Below are 18,071 nucleotides of genomic sequence, written 5' to 3' on the forward strand. Positions count from 1 at the left end.
GAGCCATAGTCTCTGCTCTAGCTCCAGTAAAGCCACCAACTACCTCTCAGGCTCCCTACTTGATAAAAGCCCAAGCAGGCTCTTAGCAGCAGCTCCTCATATGGAGAGCACTCCACTCCAGCAATCTCACTCCTCCCCCTCAAAATGGAGCCCACTGCCTGCTTTCCCTGGAAGAGGCAGTCTCTCACTCTTTCCCCAAGATATCATGGGAGTTGTGGTCTCTAAAGCTGGATTGCTGCACACAAGATCTTTCCAGCTAGGGTGACGAGATAGCAAGTGCGGAAAATCAGGACAGAGAGTCAGGTGCAATAGGCACCTATATAAGAAAAAGCCCTGAATATCAGGACTGTCCTTATAAAAATCAGGATGTCTGGTCATCCTGTTCCCAACTAGAATGCTCCCAATTAAGTTCAGACACTGCACTAGGAAAAGGCGCCTACAATTATTTTAAAGGAAGTCTTGTTTCCCCCCAAAAATGGCACAAAAATGGCACAGGGGAGATGAGCTGCAAGTGTGTGGGGAGTAGGGTACAATAGGAAGACTGAGTGAGAACGAATGCAATGGAAAACTAGGAATCTATTGACAATCTTGCCTAGAAATATGGTTTCTTTCCAGCACCGTATGTTGCTTTCAATTCACTTTGTAGTCAGGGCACATGAGGATTTGTCTGAAGGATATTTATTGTACTTTTGCAAGCTGCTGTATGTAATGTGGTAACTTTCACTCAAATATAAGTCTCCTGTAATATAAAGGCACTGGGAGTACAGGGACTCACATTCAGAGCCCAAATGCTATAAGAGTCCCACTGAAGAAAATTAGAAGTGACATGTTTTTGAGTACTTGTTTTTCTGAAAAGTAAAAGGTCTCTACAACCTCTGTCAATTATCTTATGTAAGGGAAAAAAAATATCTCTGTAGCTCCACAAATCATTTCCTATACCTCTCCTTGATGGTTTTCTCCTTCTGTCATGCAAATATATATCCAGAGTACAGTCCTGTTTGTCAAATTTCTCAGGCAAAATCCATCCCTGTTATTTCAGTGGCATTACACCAGGAATGGATGTGGCCTATCGAGTTTCAATTAGTTTCTGGCTTACGCCAAACGAATTAACAAGACTCCAGGGGTCAAATGCCACCCTGAATGACATCTGCTGACACTAGCTTATAAGGCTAGATGAGGCTACCCCTCAATTAAGGATGGTTTAGGAATTACTACATCAGTCTTGCTGCACCACAAACAATGTTTTGATGTTGCCTATTGAATCTGCCAGGGAAACTAAACTGAAAATAATGTTGTCTAAAATATTACATCCTTACTAATGGGCATAGAGAAAGTTAAATGTGTAGATCAAAAGATTGTGATGGGTGCCAGAGACAGGAAGGAATCAATTGTGATTTTGACCATTCAATAACATTAAGAAGAAATGGATTGCTTTTGCCATATTATGTTCTAAATGCATTCTGGTGAAAGATGGTAAATAATTTACAGCCCCACAGGACTTTTTTACATGTGTGATGCCAACTGCTTTGTTGTTGTTAAGGAACAGTATTTCAGAGACAGAATGAAACATGCCTTAAATATATAGAGGACTGGAAATTCTTCAAACAAGTATTAAGTAAAGGACCTGCTCCTTATCCCATTCAAAACAATGACAAATTCCAATTGACTTCATTGGGTGCAAATCTGGGGCCACTGATAAACTTCAGGGGGATAGTCTCTAAAATAAGCAGAGATTTGGCTTATATATAAATTAGGCATTTCCCCCACCCCCATTAGGATTATAAACCTCAATCCTCAAATGCCCCTAAAGACTTTTAATCATAAGAATATAAGAATGGCCATAGTGGGTCAGACCAAGGATCCATCTAGCCCAGTATCCTGTCTTCCAACAGTGGCCAATGCCAGGTGCCCCAGAGGGAATGAACACAACAGGTAATCATCAAGTGACTTATCCCCTGTCACTCATTCCCAGCTTCTGGCAAACAAAGGCTAGGGACACCATTCCTGCCCCTCCTGGCTAATAGCTATTGATGGACCTATCCTCCATGAATTTATCTAGTTCTTTTTTGAACCCGGTTATGGTCTTGGCCTTCACAGCATCCTCTGGCAAGGAGTTTCACAGGTTGTGCATTTTGTGAAGAAATACTTCCTTTTATTTGTTTTAAACCAGATGCCCATTAATTTCATTTGGTGACCCCTAGTTCTTGTGTTAAGAAAGTGTTGTTTACTACTTCTTATATCTACTTTCTCTATAGCAGTCATGATTTTATTATATCTCCTCTTAGCTGTCTTTTCCAAGCTGGAAAATCCCAGTCTTATTAATCTCTCCTCATACAGAAGCCATTCCATACCGCTCATCATTTTTGTTGCCCTTTTCTGAACCTTTTCCAATTTCAATACATCTTTTTTGAGATGGGGTGACCACATCTGCACACACTATTCAAGATGTCTGCATACCATGATTTATATAGAGGTAACATGATACTTTCTGTCCTATTATCTATCCATTTCTTAATTATTCCCAGCATTTTATTCGCCTTTTTTTACTGCCACTGCACTTTGAGTGAATGTTTTCAGAGAACTATCCACAAGGACTCCAAGGGTACGTCCACACTACCCGCCGGATCGTCAGGTAGCGATCGATTTATCTGTCTCGTCTAGACACAATAAATCAATCCCCGCTGCTCTTCTCGTTGACTCTGGAACTCCACCAGGGCAAGAGGCAGAAGCAGAGTTGACGGTGGAGCCCCAGCCGTCGGTCGTGCGCCATGATGATGGGAGGTAAGTCAAAATAATATACATCAACTTCAGCTACGCTATCCTTGTAGCTGAAGTTGCATATCTTACATTGATACCCCCCTCAGTGTAAACCAATCCCAAGATCTCTTTCTTGAGTGGTAACAGCTAATTTAGACCTCATTATTTAATATGTTTAGCTGGGATTATGCTTTCCAATGTGCATTACTTTGCATTTATCAGCATGAAATTTCATCTGCCATTTATGTTCCCCCGATCATGGGTCTGCTTTGCGTCATGTTAGTCTCCTGTTAAGGTTAGAGCAGTCTTAAGGCTGCTCTAATTTGTGCTGGCTACCCCTGGCATCAAAGGCCATTCTGGAAACTGGGGGTCACCAGGCTGCAAGGATCCTCTAGTCACATTTTTACCCCTAGCCAGGACACCACCCGCTGTGCTTTGTACAGCTCTGTATTTTTAAGACGGTACAATACAAGTAGGTGGAAACAGAAGATGTGGTACCTGATGATGTAGATTAACATTAAATGCGTACTCTAATTTCCTTTACTATCCCATTGGACTTTCTGCTGCAACATCTGTTTTAGCTCAACTATGTTGAGGTGAGTGCTTTGTCACTCAATTGATATAATAGTTTCTACTTCACTCTGAGACCAGTAAGAGCATGAAGAGACAGAACTCATAGCATGAATTTTGCTGCAGGCACTCATGCCTTACCACCTTCGGTACTGAGCAGAGATGTTATTACACTTTGTTCTAATACAGAACAATATTGCTTAGGGAAACAATACAAGAACCATTATTTCCAAAACTATAAAAATAGCAAGCTAAGAATGTTGGAAAGTTGCTTGGTAGCATCTTCGCATGCAAGGGTCTTTCAGCAAATCCATAATATACCTGTTGTTCACAAGTCAACAACTCATCTGTCAATATTGGCTATTGGTTGACATTAAAAGCATTGTGTAAAAATGGTATTCATTGTCAACGAGCTTCAACATTTAACCTCTATGGTGGCTGCATTTCCATGATCAGCTAAGTGTTCTCAAAATAATACATCCCCTTACATATCTCAGAAGTTTGTCAGGCTTTAAAGTGTTTTAAGATCTGTGGGTGGAAGGATTAATATTTCTAGAAAATCCCATATTTTGATTTCAACCAGTAATAAATGCATTGTCTGCCCATTGTCCCACCCCATTCACAGAACAACTTCACACATCTAGAGCAGCTTTACATAGGAAGTCTGTGGAAATGCCAGTAACAGAACCCAGATCTCCTGACTTCTATTGTTGCGCCTAAACCAAAAGACCATCCTCTTCTTCAAAATGTGCATTATTGGGTGACTGGCTGGCTCAGGGGCTTGATAACAAAATGTAAAGACTTTCACCCTGTAGATTTGCAACTTTCTCCCCTTTTGTCTAACAAATTATACTGTATTCTTATTACAATACCAGGATTAATGCCTAATAAAAGTTAATTGTACAATATACTACAAAATAAAAAAAGTAAACAAACATCCCCCAACAGCCTACTCACTATCTACTGTACACCTGAATTCCAGGAGTCAGTTAGCTCCTCCTGTGAGTAAACTCATCTTTGCCTCACACAATATGTCCTCCACCAACCCCAGACTTCCTCTCTCTGTTTCACTGACCCTCCGTCCCCCACATTGGCAGGGGATACTGGCTGTTTGGAGCTCATTCCTTTTCAGTGGCTCTCACACTATGAGCATTTCTGGTTCCCGCTGTGAAAACTGTCCGTTCTTGGAACTCTTAGCCAAGCTTGTCAATACAGAAGGGTGAGACGTGGCAGGGAGGCTGGAATACAGTATCCCACATCCAAACACACACCATTAAACCTGTGACAATCCAAAAAGAGTGAAACAGTAATTATTAGCAATTAGTGGTAATACTGCAGAGATAATTACACCTGTCAGAACAGACAGGCACTCCAAAGTTTTAACGAAGTCTAGCAGCAACTGGGGTCACAGCAAGTAAGAGGGACTACAGAAGAAAAAAAATCACTGCAAAAGAGAAGGGATATGCTCATGGGAATGCCACTGAAAGAAGTTATTTACAAACAGCCAAGCAACAGCCTGAGAGCAACATCTGCTTTGCCAGCAGCAAGCCATCAGTAGGTAGGATGAGACATGGAGTAGCATGTAATTTCCACTTTGTATATACATGTGTACAATAACCATTCATAAATGTCTTTTCCTTTTCAGTCCTCAGGAAGAGGCAGCCATTCTGTTTGCCTGTAGCTGACTGTAGCAATGCAAGTGCGACACCTCCGGCTGGTCATCCTGGGAATTAGCTCAATTCCAGCCCAGAGTGCCCTCTGCAGGCTGGTGGTTCACCTACCGCTGGCCCTGTGTCCCTCACATACCCCGGTGTCCTTTACCTCAGGGCTCTGCCCCAGCAGTACCCCCACACTCTGGGTCTCCCCTCCCAGGAGAACCCCCAACCCTCTAAGCCCTCCTTGCCTCAGTGGCTACTGCCAGACATCATCTAGCCCCCACTCACTGGGGCAGACTGCAGTCAGTCATGGCCACTCATCATTGGCAAGTGGGCAGGACCAACTGCCTCTGCCTATTCCCAGGCTGCACCTCTATAGCCCCAGTACCATCCCTAGGCCTTGCACAAGGCCTGCAGCCCGGGGAGCTGCCAGGCTGGAGCTCCTCAGCTCCTTTGCCTTTTCCCCAGCACTGCTTCAGTTCAGGTACCTTCCTCTCAGGCAGCTAGCCCTTCTCCCTCCAGGCCCTGCAGCTCTCTTATAAGGGCCAGCTGTGCCCTGACTGGGGCATGACCCCAGCTGTGGCTGCCTCCCCAATCAGCCCAGCCTTTCCCAGCCACAGCCCTCTCCATGGCTGCTTTTATTATTGGCTCCCCAGGGAAGCCCTCTCCCAGGGCTGTTTTAAGCCCTTCAGAGCCAGAGCGGGGTGTCGACCCCACTACACTGACCCAAGTCCTACAGTAAAAAGCCTTCTGCGAGTGAGTACTGAATAACCCTTCACATCAACCAATATATTAAGTATATGAATTATAGTTTGCTTCTTGCTCTTTATCCCTTCAACTTATCTCCCCAGAAGCGGAACAAATTTGATATGTGCCATCATAGATGCTTTAATGTTTTCAGTTTGCTTTAAAATCCATTGATTTGAAGGAAACTGACTTGTTGAGGAGAAGCTTCTCACTGCAGCACAAGACTTGTGGCCATTTTACGCATACCTTCATGGCCAAAGTATACTACTTTATGCAGGGCCGTCCTTTGGATAGGGTGAATCAGGGCAACTGCCCGGGGCCCCACAGGAGGTGGGCAGAGAGGCGATGCAGGAGGGTGTGTGGGGTGAAGAGGCAAACGGGGAGACGAGTGGCAGGCAGGCAGAGGGAGGTGAGGAGGAACCCCCATACCAGAACCTCCCTCTCCCCCTAGCACCTCCCCCTCACTGGCGGGCCTGCCAATCAGCCTCTCCCCCGCTCTCTCAGTGCCTACCGTGGATCAGACATTTCATAGCGTCAAGAGGCGCTGCGGGGTAGAGTAGGGGAGGGAAGAGGAGTAAGGGCGCAGCACACTTGGGAAGAGGTGGGGCGGGGCCTTGGGAGACGGGGGGGAGTCGGGGCAGGGCCTCGGCGGAGCTGCAGGGGGAGCACCCCCCACAGATTAGAAAGTCGGTGCCTATGTCCCAGGCCCCATACTCCCCTAGAGACGGCCCTGACTTTATGGAACCTGTAACTTCAAGTCACCTTGCAGGATCTCCCCTTGTTCCAGTTCAAAATCCCTACCAGAATTATTTAATTCTCACTTTTGTTTTAACAGCTCTTTGAGCAATACAGAGCCATTAACAACACTGCAATGTAACAACTGATGCTATGTCTACACTGGCACCTGAACGGCAAAAGTTTTGCTGACAAGTGCCGGTGTGAACAGCTCGTTGGTGGCAGGAGTGCTCTCCTGCCGACAATGCTAATGCTGCTCCTTGTGGGTGGAAATTTCTTGTTGGCAGGAGAGCCAACAAACAGCAGCTACACTGCGTACCTTTTAGCAGCATGACTCCAGTAACCCAGCTGTGTCACTAAAAGCTGCGTAGTGTAGATGTAGCTTGAATCTGATACCACCTCAGTTTATTCCTCCAGAGTGGTTTCTCTAAGACTTTGGTATATGATTACCTGTAAACCTTTTCAAGAGGCCATGTGATAACATTGGTCTCATTTTCATCTTCTTTCTCATTTGGTCCATAGAGCCAGAATGTGGTGAGTACATAAGTTTAAATGGAGCAGTGGAAGATGTCACAAACCAGAGGTCAATCCTTGCTATCTCTTTAGATCTTTGATTCAAGATCAGCATGTCTGCTTTTGACCATTAGGTGAAATGAAACACAATAGAGAACTACATAGCTGAGGTTAAAAATATCAGATATAAGAAAGAGAAAAAAATTCTGAAATTGAACTTAAGCTGCAAAAACAGAGCTGTCAAGTGATAAATGGAAGTTAGCAGTAACATTCTGAAGAGAGACTGAACATGGGTTCCTACCTTCAGGATTTTATCATATGTCATTTCGAAGTGAATGTAATAGGTCTGTACTCAGAAATAAATACCACATGGGGTGGTAATATCCATGTAATAAATTGCATTTATCTTATACTTTTGACTACCTCCATGCACTGCTCTCTAATCTATTTCCCTATTTCTACTTCCTACATGCCATACTCTACCACCGCTTCAATCATTTTTTTTTTTAAAGTCAACCTGCCGCAATAACATTTTCATCTCTACCCTACTCCAGGACCCCCCTTCCACCCCCCTCCCATACACCCAAAAATTACCCTCGCCTGAGGCATAGGGTGGGCAATATTCAGTCCTGGGTCAGGGATGTATGTAAATTCTGACTATTCATAATCCTGAAAGCTAGACACAGGAAATTTAGAGCACTGAAAAGTGAAGATTCCCAACCCAGCACATAGTGCTGTCTAGCTCTTAAAGGTCCTGAGAGTTCAGATTTTAAAGCTGAGACATCTTTGTGTACGGGTCATTTTAGAGGCTTAATATTTTTCTCCCTGTGAACCATGCTCAGTAGGACTCACAACGACATTAGGGAGGATGGAAGAAGTAATTCCAACAAAGTAAAATAGAAAACTGGATTTTCTGTGTAATACATGGCATAATGATCATACAGAATGCCTGATGATGTATAACGGCATGCAGATATTACTTCCACTCATTTAGGGTGACCTGTATAACCTTTTATCACTCACTCAAGCAGCTTGTGATGGGGTATACAGACCCCACACTGAACCTGAAGGAGCTAAAGGATAATGCTGGGCCCAAAAGGGAGCAAAATTCAGCTCAGAAGAGGGAGGAAAATAGACTTACCCTGAGGGCTTCAGAACAAGGGTGCCAAAGAAGCCTCCTTGTGAGGAAAAAGACTGCCTGCTTTAGCCCAGTTGGTGCTGAAGGTTTAGTTGCCTTTTCTTTTCTTATCTTATGTTTGTCTCTCCCCATATCTCCAAGTCAGAGGGTAGGAAGTGACCGAGGGAGGTAACTCTGAGGAAACTCCAAGGCACCAGACACTGGTGACTGTCAGAGCCCGGTGGAGAGGGATGGCCCTGGCTCCTCTACCAGTTGCCCTTGTTGCAGGAGCAGCATAAGCGTCATTCCCACCCCCACTCCTTCTCTAGTAAGGAGAGGGCAAGGTTGTTGAAACCCTTAAGGTGAAGCTAGGTTACACTCAAGGGTTAGGAACTAGACTCAAAGCCCTTCCCAGAGGGAAATGAGATTAGAAACTGGATGTGCTACGCACTAGGCCTCCTGGCCTCCAAGGACTCTGCAACACAGCCCTACTAAACTTACACAATAAAACATTATGCCACACAAAAACAAATCTCAATAAACATAATGGAGAGCTGGAAGCTCCTGTAATGATCTTTTTGTTTATCAAGCTATGACCCATTAGAATCATATCTCTGTTTGTAATTAGCAACTACACGATTGTCACAGCAGGTTGCTTTTGTCAATCACTGTATACTTTTACTGTTAGTATAAGTAATGAATGAACTGGATGTTAATTTTATTTTTCTATACAAGATGCTACTTGTAAGATTGATTTAAAGACCTCTTTTTCTTCTAAATGATGTGAAGCAGAAGTGCCTTAGAGATATAGTGCAATCAGTTTTATAATTGACAAGCATGATTACATTTTTGCAATAAAATATATGCCAGCACCTCAGCAAACTATGCCTAATGCTGTATGAATCCAGCATTAATGAAGAAATTGAAAAATAAACAATAGCAGCATCTTAAGTACAAAAATCATCAAGGCATATTTGAGACTAATGTGATTAAGTACAACATGATGTATAAACAAAGATTGTTTCTTTGGTTCAACATTTCTAATTTTTATACTTTATAGTATTGCACAAGTTGTTTTATGCTATATTGCTAAAGTAGTTTAGAAACATGGCATTCCCAGTACTATTTTCTAAGACAAATAATATTTATATTCTTGGGATTATAGTCTATTAGTATGAGCAAGTGAATTTTCAAACTTGTTTGCTTAACATTAGATAAACATGAGTTTTCAATATTTCTAAGCCATTTGTACATTTTGAAATAAGATGTTGCAATTAAATGAATGCCTGCAGAATCAGAACGTGTTCTGGGGGGTTGATGGATGGTTCTGCTTTGTGCAAAATGTTAGAAAAAACTTGCAATATGCCATACGATTATAAGGGCAGACATGATCTCTATGGTTTGGTGAATTACGAGAAGCTCGAACGATTTAATGACTGAGCTTCTATGTCCTCTTTTGCTCCTCATAAACGCAGACTGTAACAGTCAGACTGTGCAAAAATTACTGACATACCTTTTTAAAAATTGCTGAGATACAGATAATATGTTTGCCCTCCAAAATACCCCCTCTACACAACAGTATTGTATTTTGGAAACATGCACTTCAAATAGATTTGAAGGGCTAGATTCTGAGGTGCACTAGAGCTACCCTCCATTCAGCACACATGAGGTAGAAGTCATTATTCCACTTTCCGATCTCCCAATACTCTTGCAGGACATGGAGACTCGGGATCCAGCCCGCTGCTCCAATGACTCAAGAGAGACAATGTGGGTGAGGTAAAATTTTCAACTGAACCCACTTCTGTTGGTGAAAGAGAAGTTTTGAGCTACACAGAGCTCTTCTTCAAGTCTGCAGGGCCAGAATTAGGGGCAGGTGACTGCCTGGGGTGCTGGGCTTGGATTGCACTGGGCTTGGAGGCTGTTTTTGTTGTAGGCGACAAAAGGGAAATAGAATGTTTGAAGTAAAATGTTTCAGGTACTCTGTATATGGATTCATTTTTCACTAACCTCTTAGAACATTCTGGACCTCTGTAGAATCTCATGGAACCTTCCAGGCTTTCCGAGAACTACATTTTCCTTGAACCTGATAGAATGTTGTCAGCCATCCCCACACAGGTATATAAGCGGTGGGGCATTGCCAGTCAGTCAGTGAGATATAAGAACAAACTGTAGTGAAGTGAGAGCCCAGCTGCCATATTGTGAACCTTGTTTTATTCTGTAATTGGGAAAGCATGCTTTTGTTTTAAGACTTGAAGAGTGTAAATAGTGACTCATAAAAAGACATATTTAATGAAATGCAAGAGATATCTATTGAACCCCTATTTATGCAACAATATAAAAGAAATAGTTACTTCTTTTGCCATTATGTTTGATGACGTGCAAGTCATTCATCAAAGTCATGAAATAGGCTATAAATGCAATAAAAATAATGTATTCAAAAGTTTAACAAATGGAGGGTGGACACCGAAGACGTTCCCTGCCCGGGGCACCATTTGGTCTAAGGCTAATCTTGCAGATCTGGATAGTTCTTCACTCACCTCATCTCTCTAATATCCTGGGTCCAACACAGTTACAACACTGCAAATGCTAAGTGTTTAGCCACAGTGGAACAGCTTCAAGAGAAGAGACTGAGGAAGCCTCATATCAGAATATCCTATAGCCCACTGGTTATAGCACTCACCTGAAGGGTGGCAGATCCCTGTTCAAATCCCTTCTTCTCATCAGGTGCAGAGGAGACCTGAACTGGAGGTCTCCCACATCCCAGATGAATATCCTAACCACTGGGCTAAAAGATATGAAGGAGGTCCTCAACCCCTAGCTGTTTTATGTGAACTTGCCTGAGGGACCCGATTTAATAGGCATGTGAGCATGCCTACTGGATTTGGCCCCCCACACAAGTTAAGCAGATGAACACTATCTTCCCCTTGTTTGGGAATTGCTGTGGGGTTTAGGTGGGAGATTAGGCATCTGGGTGCCTACAGTAAGGTAGCAGTGCACATGCTCAGAGGCAGAAACAGACATGTAAGAACCTTTATACTGCAAAAATGTAGGCACTGAGTTTAGAAGACTACAGGGTTCAGGGAGAGTTTTGTGAATTGCTGTGCAGCCTAAAATTGGGATGTAAGTACATAAATCTGGGGCTTATGTGTCTACATACTTCTATGAATTTAGGCCTCAGCTGCTAGGAAGTGGTTTATGCTTTGTTGTGTCTGGTTCACCTGTCATGTAAGATCTCACGCTGATGCAGGGTTAATTTAAAAATTCCAGCTTATTATGGCTGCTTACAACATGGCTTTTTCAGCTTCATGGCTTCTCACACAGTTCTCCAGGAGCTCTTGCTTCCAAAGAGTTCACCCCAGGAAACGGTATGCTGCCAGAAAGTATTGGCTAACACTTTTATATTGTCACATCCCTTCTCTTTTAAAACAATAAAACATGCCAGAAATGACTGATAATCTAATATTCCTTTCAGAGGCTGACTATTCTTGCAGTTACTGCATTCATCAGTTTGTCTAGCTATAAAATCGTAATAACTTGGAAGTCCATCACACAAAATCCCTCAGGTGAGCAGGTCTTTTAACAATCCACCCGCCGCTAAAATGGTGTGATTCATTGTCGCCTCCCTGATGTCGTCTTCCTCCCATCTGGTCAGCCACAGTCTCTTGACTTGAAGTTGCGGGAGTGTCCCTCAAAACATCTTCCTCCTGTCTGTCCTCTGGTACCAGCCTACCTGAAAGGGAGTTCCAAAGAGGATGGATCTAGACTGTTCTCAGTGGTACCAGATGACAGAACAAGGAGTAATGGTCTCAAGTTGCAGTGGGAGAGGTTTAGGTTGGATATTAGGAAAAACTTTTTCACTAAGAGGGTGGTGAAGCACTCGAATGGATTATCTAGGGAGGTGGTGGAATCTCCTTTCTTAGAGGTTTTTAAGGTCAGGCTTGACAAAGCCCTGACTGGGATGATTTAGTTGGGAATTGGTCCTGCTTTGAGCAGGGGGTTGGACTAGATGACCTCCTGAGGTCCCTTCCAACCTGATAGTCTATCATTCTATGCCCCTGACATTGTCCACTTCTAACACACTGGCTTGGGATTGTCCTGCTGTAGAACTCTAAGACGTGTTGTCCATCCTGGCCTTAGAGGTTTCTTGTATTTTCCTGAGGTGCCTGTTGTTTTGCCTCATTGTCTGTCCGTTGTCCATTTGCACTTGATATGATTTTGGTTTCCTAGTTGTACAACTATCACTTTGTGCCACACTGTATCCTGTTTTGTTAATGGTTGTGTATGCACTTTGTCACCTAGCCCCAGATCTGGCAGATCTCTCACCTCTGATGTTTTTGCTTTTTTCAACAGTTTCTTAGGCTTTTGTCTTTGGTGTTTTTGTTTGTTTTTTTTACTGCTGATTCCACTTTGCAGTTGCTTTGAGGATACCCCAGTGAAAATGTTATGTGATCAAAATTTCAGTCGTTACTGAAACTTCTGGAACTTGCCTGAAACAAACTGTGGTCCGTTATCTGAACATGTGATATCCAGTATTCCGTTGGCAAAGGGTCTCTTTTGGTTGATGGTCTTCCCAGGATCTGCCTATATCACACTTTTTCATGAACGCCCTTAATTGCTCATTCATTCCTTGACATTATATAGTCTCTCTGCTTGCCTTAAGCAACCTTCAGTTCCCAGATGTAATGAATGAACTTTGTGAATAATCTCATTCCAGCTCTTGGGAATAACGGCTCTCTCCCCAAAATATAATGCTATTCTATGCGCACAACTCATCTCTTATCTGAAAGAATGATGTTCTCACTCTAAGTACTTAGTCTCTTGTCGCTGGCCATCCTTGTAGGATCATGAGTTTCAATGTCTGCAGCATTCTGTCTGGCTCTGTATCTGTCTCAGCCTTTCTTCTGAAATAGGTAAATACTGTACCATATTTATTGCCTCTATCTCAGCGTCTGTGGATCCCTTCTTGCTGGGTTCGGACAGGTAAGCACAGCTCAAGGTGTCCACCAACACCAAATCTCTGGCTGGGCAGTACTTGATCTGTATGTGGATGATGCAACTGCAGAGATACATCTGCTGTAAGCACATTGGTGCACTGATTAATGGCTTTCTCCAAATGGTTTAGAGAGGCTTATGGTCAGATTGTATGTCCATGGTGCAAACTTAAGCATATTGGTGAAATTCTCCATTCCAAAGGGCATTGCTAACAACTCTTTTTCAATTTGAGCATAGCCCCTCTCTGTCACGGACAGTGCTCTTCTTATGAAAGCAACAGGTTGTCCCCCTTGCAGTGTGGTAGCCCCGAGACCCATCTTGGATGGATCACATTGCAGAATCAGGGGGCTCCTTCGCATAGTGATATTTCAAAATAGGAGCCTTCCCAATTATCTCTTTTACTTTCTGGACTGCTTGTTCTTGTTGGTTCTTCTGCTCCTATAGGTGTTGTCAGGTAACTGGATTCCTCAGTCAGTTTGATGTGCTGGAATCCATTTTTTACAAGGCATATGGTAAATAGTCTGGCTTTAGACAGATCTGGTAATAAGTCCTCAATTGTAGGCAGAGGAAATGGTTCAGTATCAAAGTTTTTTTTTTTTAAAGCTTTGGATCTCAGTCATGTGGTAGCAAGAAAGCAATCAAGAAAACTACTTATCCAAACTGTTTTTGATACAGGCTATATTATTCCATGATTCCATTGGCTCTGAAGTTCATCTTTCAGTGGCTGTAGTAATGCAGTGGGTACTTTTCTTTTTGGCAATTTGACTGACTTCATGCTACCATTTAGCCATCCATCTTCCTGAAACACATGTCTATTTCTTCTGTATCATCTCCTGGTCCCAGGTAATACCATCCATGGTATCTTCAGTCACCCCGCTATCCACTTTCATTATGTTTGGGAACTGTTTACTTTTATCAGGTTCATGGCTTGGGTGACCTTGCTGCGCAGAAGTGGTACTGCTGTCTCATCATCTATGGCCACAAAGTCCAGTCTGTATTTCTTTTTGTTCTTTGAATTTCTTAATTAAATTCATATATTTCCCCACAAGCTTCAAGGTAGTCTGATTGTGCCCTGTTAAGAGCCGGTTAGTCTCTTCTATCCATATTCTGGGTTCAACGGACTGATTGGGATGTTACAACTTGCGCCACAATCCAGTATCACTTTCTTTCCAAGTAACAAGGCTTCATACAACTGTTTTTTGGTGCTTAGTAGGGTCTTCTTGCACTGTGTTTGACAGCTGTTCGGTCACTCACATGACCATCTTTATACTCACCGTCACTCTCCTCAGTTACTGAGTGTATTTTGGATTTGTTTTTCTCCTCTCTAGACAAACACTGGACTTCAACATGATTAAATTTGTCACAGATTTGGCATTTTTTCCCATAAGCCAGACACTTCTCTGATCTAACATGTTTTCTCCCACAGTATTTGCATGTGTCTGCACCTTTGTCATCTACTGATGTTGTATCTGGTTTTTATTTCATATTCTTACGTATTGCATGGACAGTTTCTGTTGATTGCCCTTCCAGGGTTCTAATAATCCCTCTGCGTAGCTCTGTAGCCTTAAATATCTTCAAGCTTTCCCCAAAGCTGAATCAGCTTTCCTCAGCAACCACCCTTGTACTTGCCAGGCTTGTATCCCACACACTGTCCAATCTATTAGAAATAGATCTTTAATATTTCCAAAAGTGCAACTGGCAGCTAACACTTTTAAATTGGTGCTGTACACATCTACACCTTCCCCAGCTTCCCTGACTAAAGAAATTACATCTTTCCACCATTTTCATTCTTCTGGTGACTATCACTATTGCTTCTAAGCTGTGTAGAGCATGGGGAATTTCAGTGCACAGAGGTCTCAGGGTGGGGACACGGGCCGGGGGCTGCTGTTGGCAGGCCCCTACCACAGGCAGGTAGAGGGTCCACCATGGCTCCCCACAACTGCTCGCACGACTCTTATCACAGCTGGGCTGCGGCTCCAAGGCGCTGAAGACAGGTCGGGGAGAGCCACACAGCTAGCTGTGGAGAACCTGGGTCCCTCCACCTGACTGATATGTTGAACTTGTGTTAAATAGTTTTATTTTAAGGCAATAAAACCAAAGCTCTTAAGGAAAGGGACTGAAATCCTGTGGCAGGAGAGTGTTCTTTGGCGTACAGGTGAGTGAGTCAGATCACTAGCTGTGATAACTTAATGCCACTCAGTGATTTCCCCTACACAGTGGAAATCCCCAGCTGACTTTATAAGAAATCTTTCTACCTGCTCTGCTGGAGTGGCACAGAGAGGACAGAGCAGGAACCAGGATCTGGCTCCATGTAATTTCATTCAAACTAAATGGATACTAAGGCAGAAAGTTTCAAAGCAAGCTCAGAGTGACAATTAGTGTGACTAAATTCCCTAGTTGGCTCTGAAAATCTAACCAACATACATAATTTGAAAGAAAAAAAGTTCTGTGTTCTGCATATATCATAAACAAATAACTATATGATCTTACTGCAGGAACTCTTGTCCTTCCACCTGCTTTCTCTTCCTACGCTTCTCTTCCATCATATTTAAAATTAGATTGTAAGCCCTTTGGGGGCAGCAACTATGTATTTATCTTTACTGTAAACTGCCTACTACACGTTTTGGTGCTGTAAAAGAAATGAGCCAATTTATAATATTTCTACAGTATTCTTTTTAGACTTTTATAACATTATTTAAAAAAATAATTATTTCAACCTGTGGAAGGAAAGAAGGTCCCTGAATGTGCAACATGCATCACAATATTAAGCATTGTTAGGTTTCTCAGCAAATACTTGATAACAGTTATTTGGAACTTTACAAGAGCTTGCATTCTGATTCCCTCAACTCTGCATGTACTGTTACCTGTATTACCAGGATAACTACAGGAACAAATGAGGCACACATGGGAGGCAACATGGCTTAGTGGGTAGTGCACTGGACAGGAAGTCAGAAGACCTGTATTCTAATCCTGGCTCTGTTACAAACATGATATGTGATTTTAGTCAAATCACTTTACCACTCTCTGCCTGTTTGCTATGCCACATTTTCTCTGTTGCCATTTTAGATTGTAAGCAATTCATGCAAGGACTGTTTCCTACTATGTATATGTAGTTGGGATATCTAGATGCTACCATGATATGAATAATAATAATAATACATTTTGCATATGTAATTTTAGAAACACACTCTTCAAAACATAAATATTTATTTTGTTGGCATTTTAATGGCTATTTATTAATTGATGCAAATTTAGGCCTTAACCCAGCAAAGTATGTGTTTAATATTAAAAAGTCACTCACATGTTTACTGTATGTGCTAAAGTGTTTTGCTGGATTGGAACCATCTTAGTGTATCTGAATGGTCCCAAACTGAAAGTCCTGGCAAAAGAAGATCTCTCTTTATCCACAGATCAAGTATTGCATTGGTAGCAGCACTATAAGTTGTTGCTTCGTGCCTTCCCCATCCTACCAATACGCATCCACACTAACCTAAGGGGATTCCTGCTGGGACTGAGATGGAAATTGAACTAATCTGACTCACTTATTCTCTTGTATTTCTGCTAAGGCTGCCAGCTGTGGTGTTAAATGTAGTGATTGCTTCCGTGACACAGTCCGTTCCTCTGGGAGATGGACTGAGGATATAAATTCACTACCTATAGGCCAAAAAACCAACCAGTGTTACCAGCATTAACTGTGTACAATTCACACTGAACAAGTCACAGAATTCCTCATGAATAGTTTTGCTATTTTGTTTTGTGAGAGTTTTGTACCTTCAAAATTCACCTCTTTTGCAAATTTGATGAAATTGCTATTTTCGCATCAAAAACCCATGTGAAAAGGTAACTATTGCATGTTCTGATGTGAAAGCTGTTTGTGTTCAGAGAATGGACCCATTTCACTGAAAATGGACTTCACTGTTTTTTTAAAAAATGAAATTTAGCAAAATTGAGCCAATTTTGAAGTCATAGCCTTGAATTCTGAATAATTTCATGAAGTGTTTCAAAAGTTTGTTTTATATAGCTTGTATAATAGGGTTTCAGTCACTACTGGCCCTACCTGTATTTGAACAGATGACCTAAGCTCAAAATCTTTAGATCTTATTAAAAATAATCTGAATCATCCAGTTCCCTTTCCAAATGTTTTTGTGTACTCATTAGAAACTGCACAGATGCAACCTTCTGAGTTGATGCTCTTTAGAGTCTCCTGGGTAGAAAGGGTATTTGCCAGCTACTGCCACAACACTTCCAGCTGTTAACTCAGTCTTCTGAGGTCCTCAGCTTAACTAGCACCAGGTAATGCTTTTTAAAACCAAGTTAAGGTAGAGAAATAATTATCAATTATTCAAATCCTTCCAGAGATACTATGTGTTCTAATTTCAGAGGTTGGTTTTTAAGGAACTATTTAAAACTGAACATTTGAGAGAGGGTTTCTTTCTGGGTGTACATGATGATCAAACAGTAAGTTGGAAACTTTATGCGTCATTTAGTAGCAGATAATCAAATTGGAAAACATGTTTCTTCAGATACTTCAAAATGTCCAGGTGGAAGAGATGTAAGATGATGTGCCTGGCATTCCAGTCATGCTGTGCACAGTTCCACCTGGATAATTTTCAAGTATCTGAGGACACATGTTTCAATGAGCAGTGCCTAAGAGAGAAGCAAGGAAGGTCACTATTGCTTACCATATAAAGGATTTAGGTGTGAGATCACACTATGCATATTTACACTGGTAAATGAGTGAGGAAGAAAAACACTTGAAGGTATGTGACACTTGAAGGTTCATGATTTTTCTTCTGCTGCTGCATCTACCTTATTTCAGTTCTAAAAAGCATGACTTGTGTCACAAACTCATCAGCACCTTTTCTTCTGGCAAAGTTAGAACTAATCACCTTTTCCTAGTGAATAACAGCTGGGGGGAAAAAAGACAGACATTTGGAGAATGGATACCAAATCATTCCAGGTACGCTGGCCTGTGTAGAAGGGAC

At 42.2% G+C, this 18,071-nt stretch overlaps 1 long non-coding RNA gene across 1 annotated transcript; it reads right to left on the minus strand.

The window, feature by feature from the left end:
- Nucleotides 1-261: 261 nt before the first annotated feature.
- On the minus strand, nucleotides 262-14,710 carry LOC115658669. Its single transcript, XR_004002361.1, has 3 exons — nucleotides 14,701-14,710; nucleotides 10,584-10,591; nucleotides 262-346 (listed from the first exon to the last, which is right to left on the minus strand). It is a non-coding gene; the product is annotated as an uncharacterized LOC115658669 (long non-coding RNA).
- Nucleotides 14,711-18,071: the final 3,361 nt, after the last annotated feature.

The sequence above is a fragment of the Gopherus evgoodei genome, chromosome 10, assembly GCF_007399415.2.
Source record: "Gopherus evgoodei ecotype Sinaloan lineage chromosome 10, rGopEvg1_v1.p, whole genome shotgun sequence".
In the NCBI taxonomy this organism is placed as follows: Eukaryota; Metazoa; Chordata; order Testudines; family Testudinidae; genus Gopherus; species Gopherus evgoodei.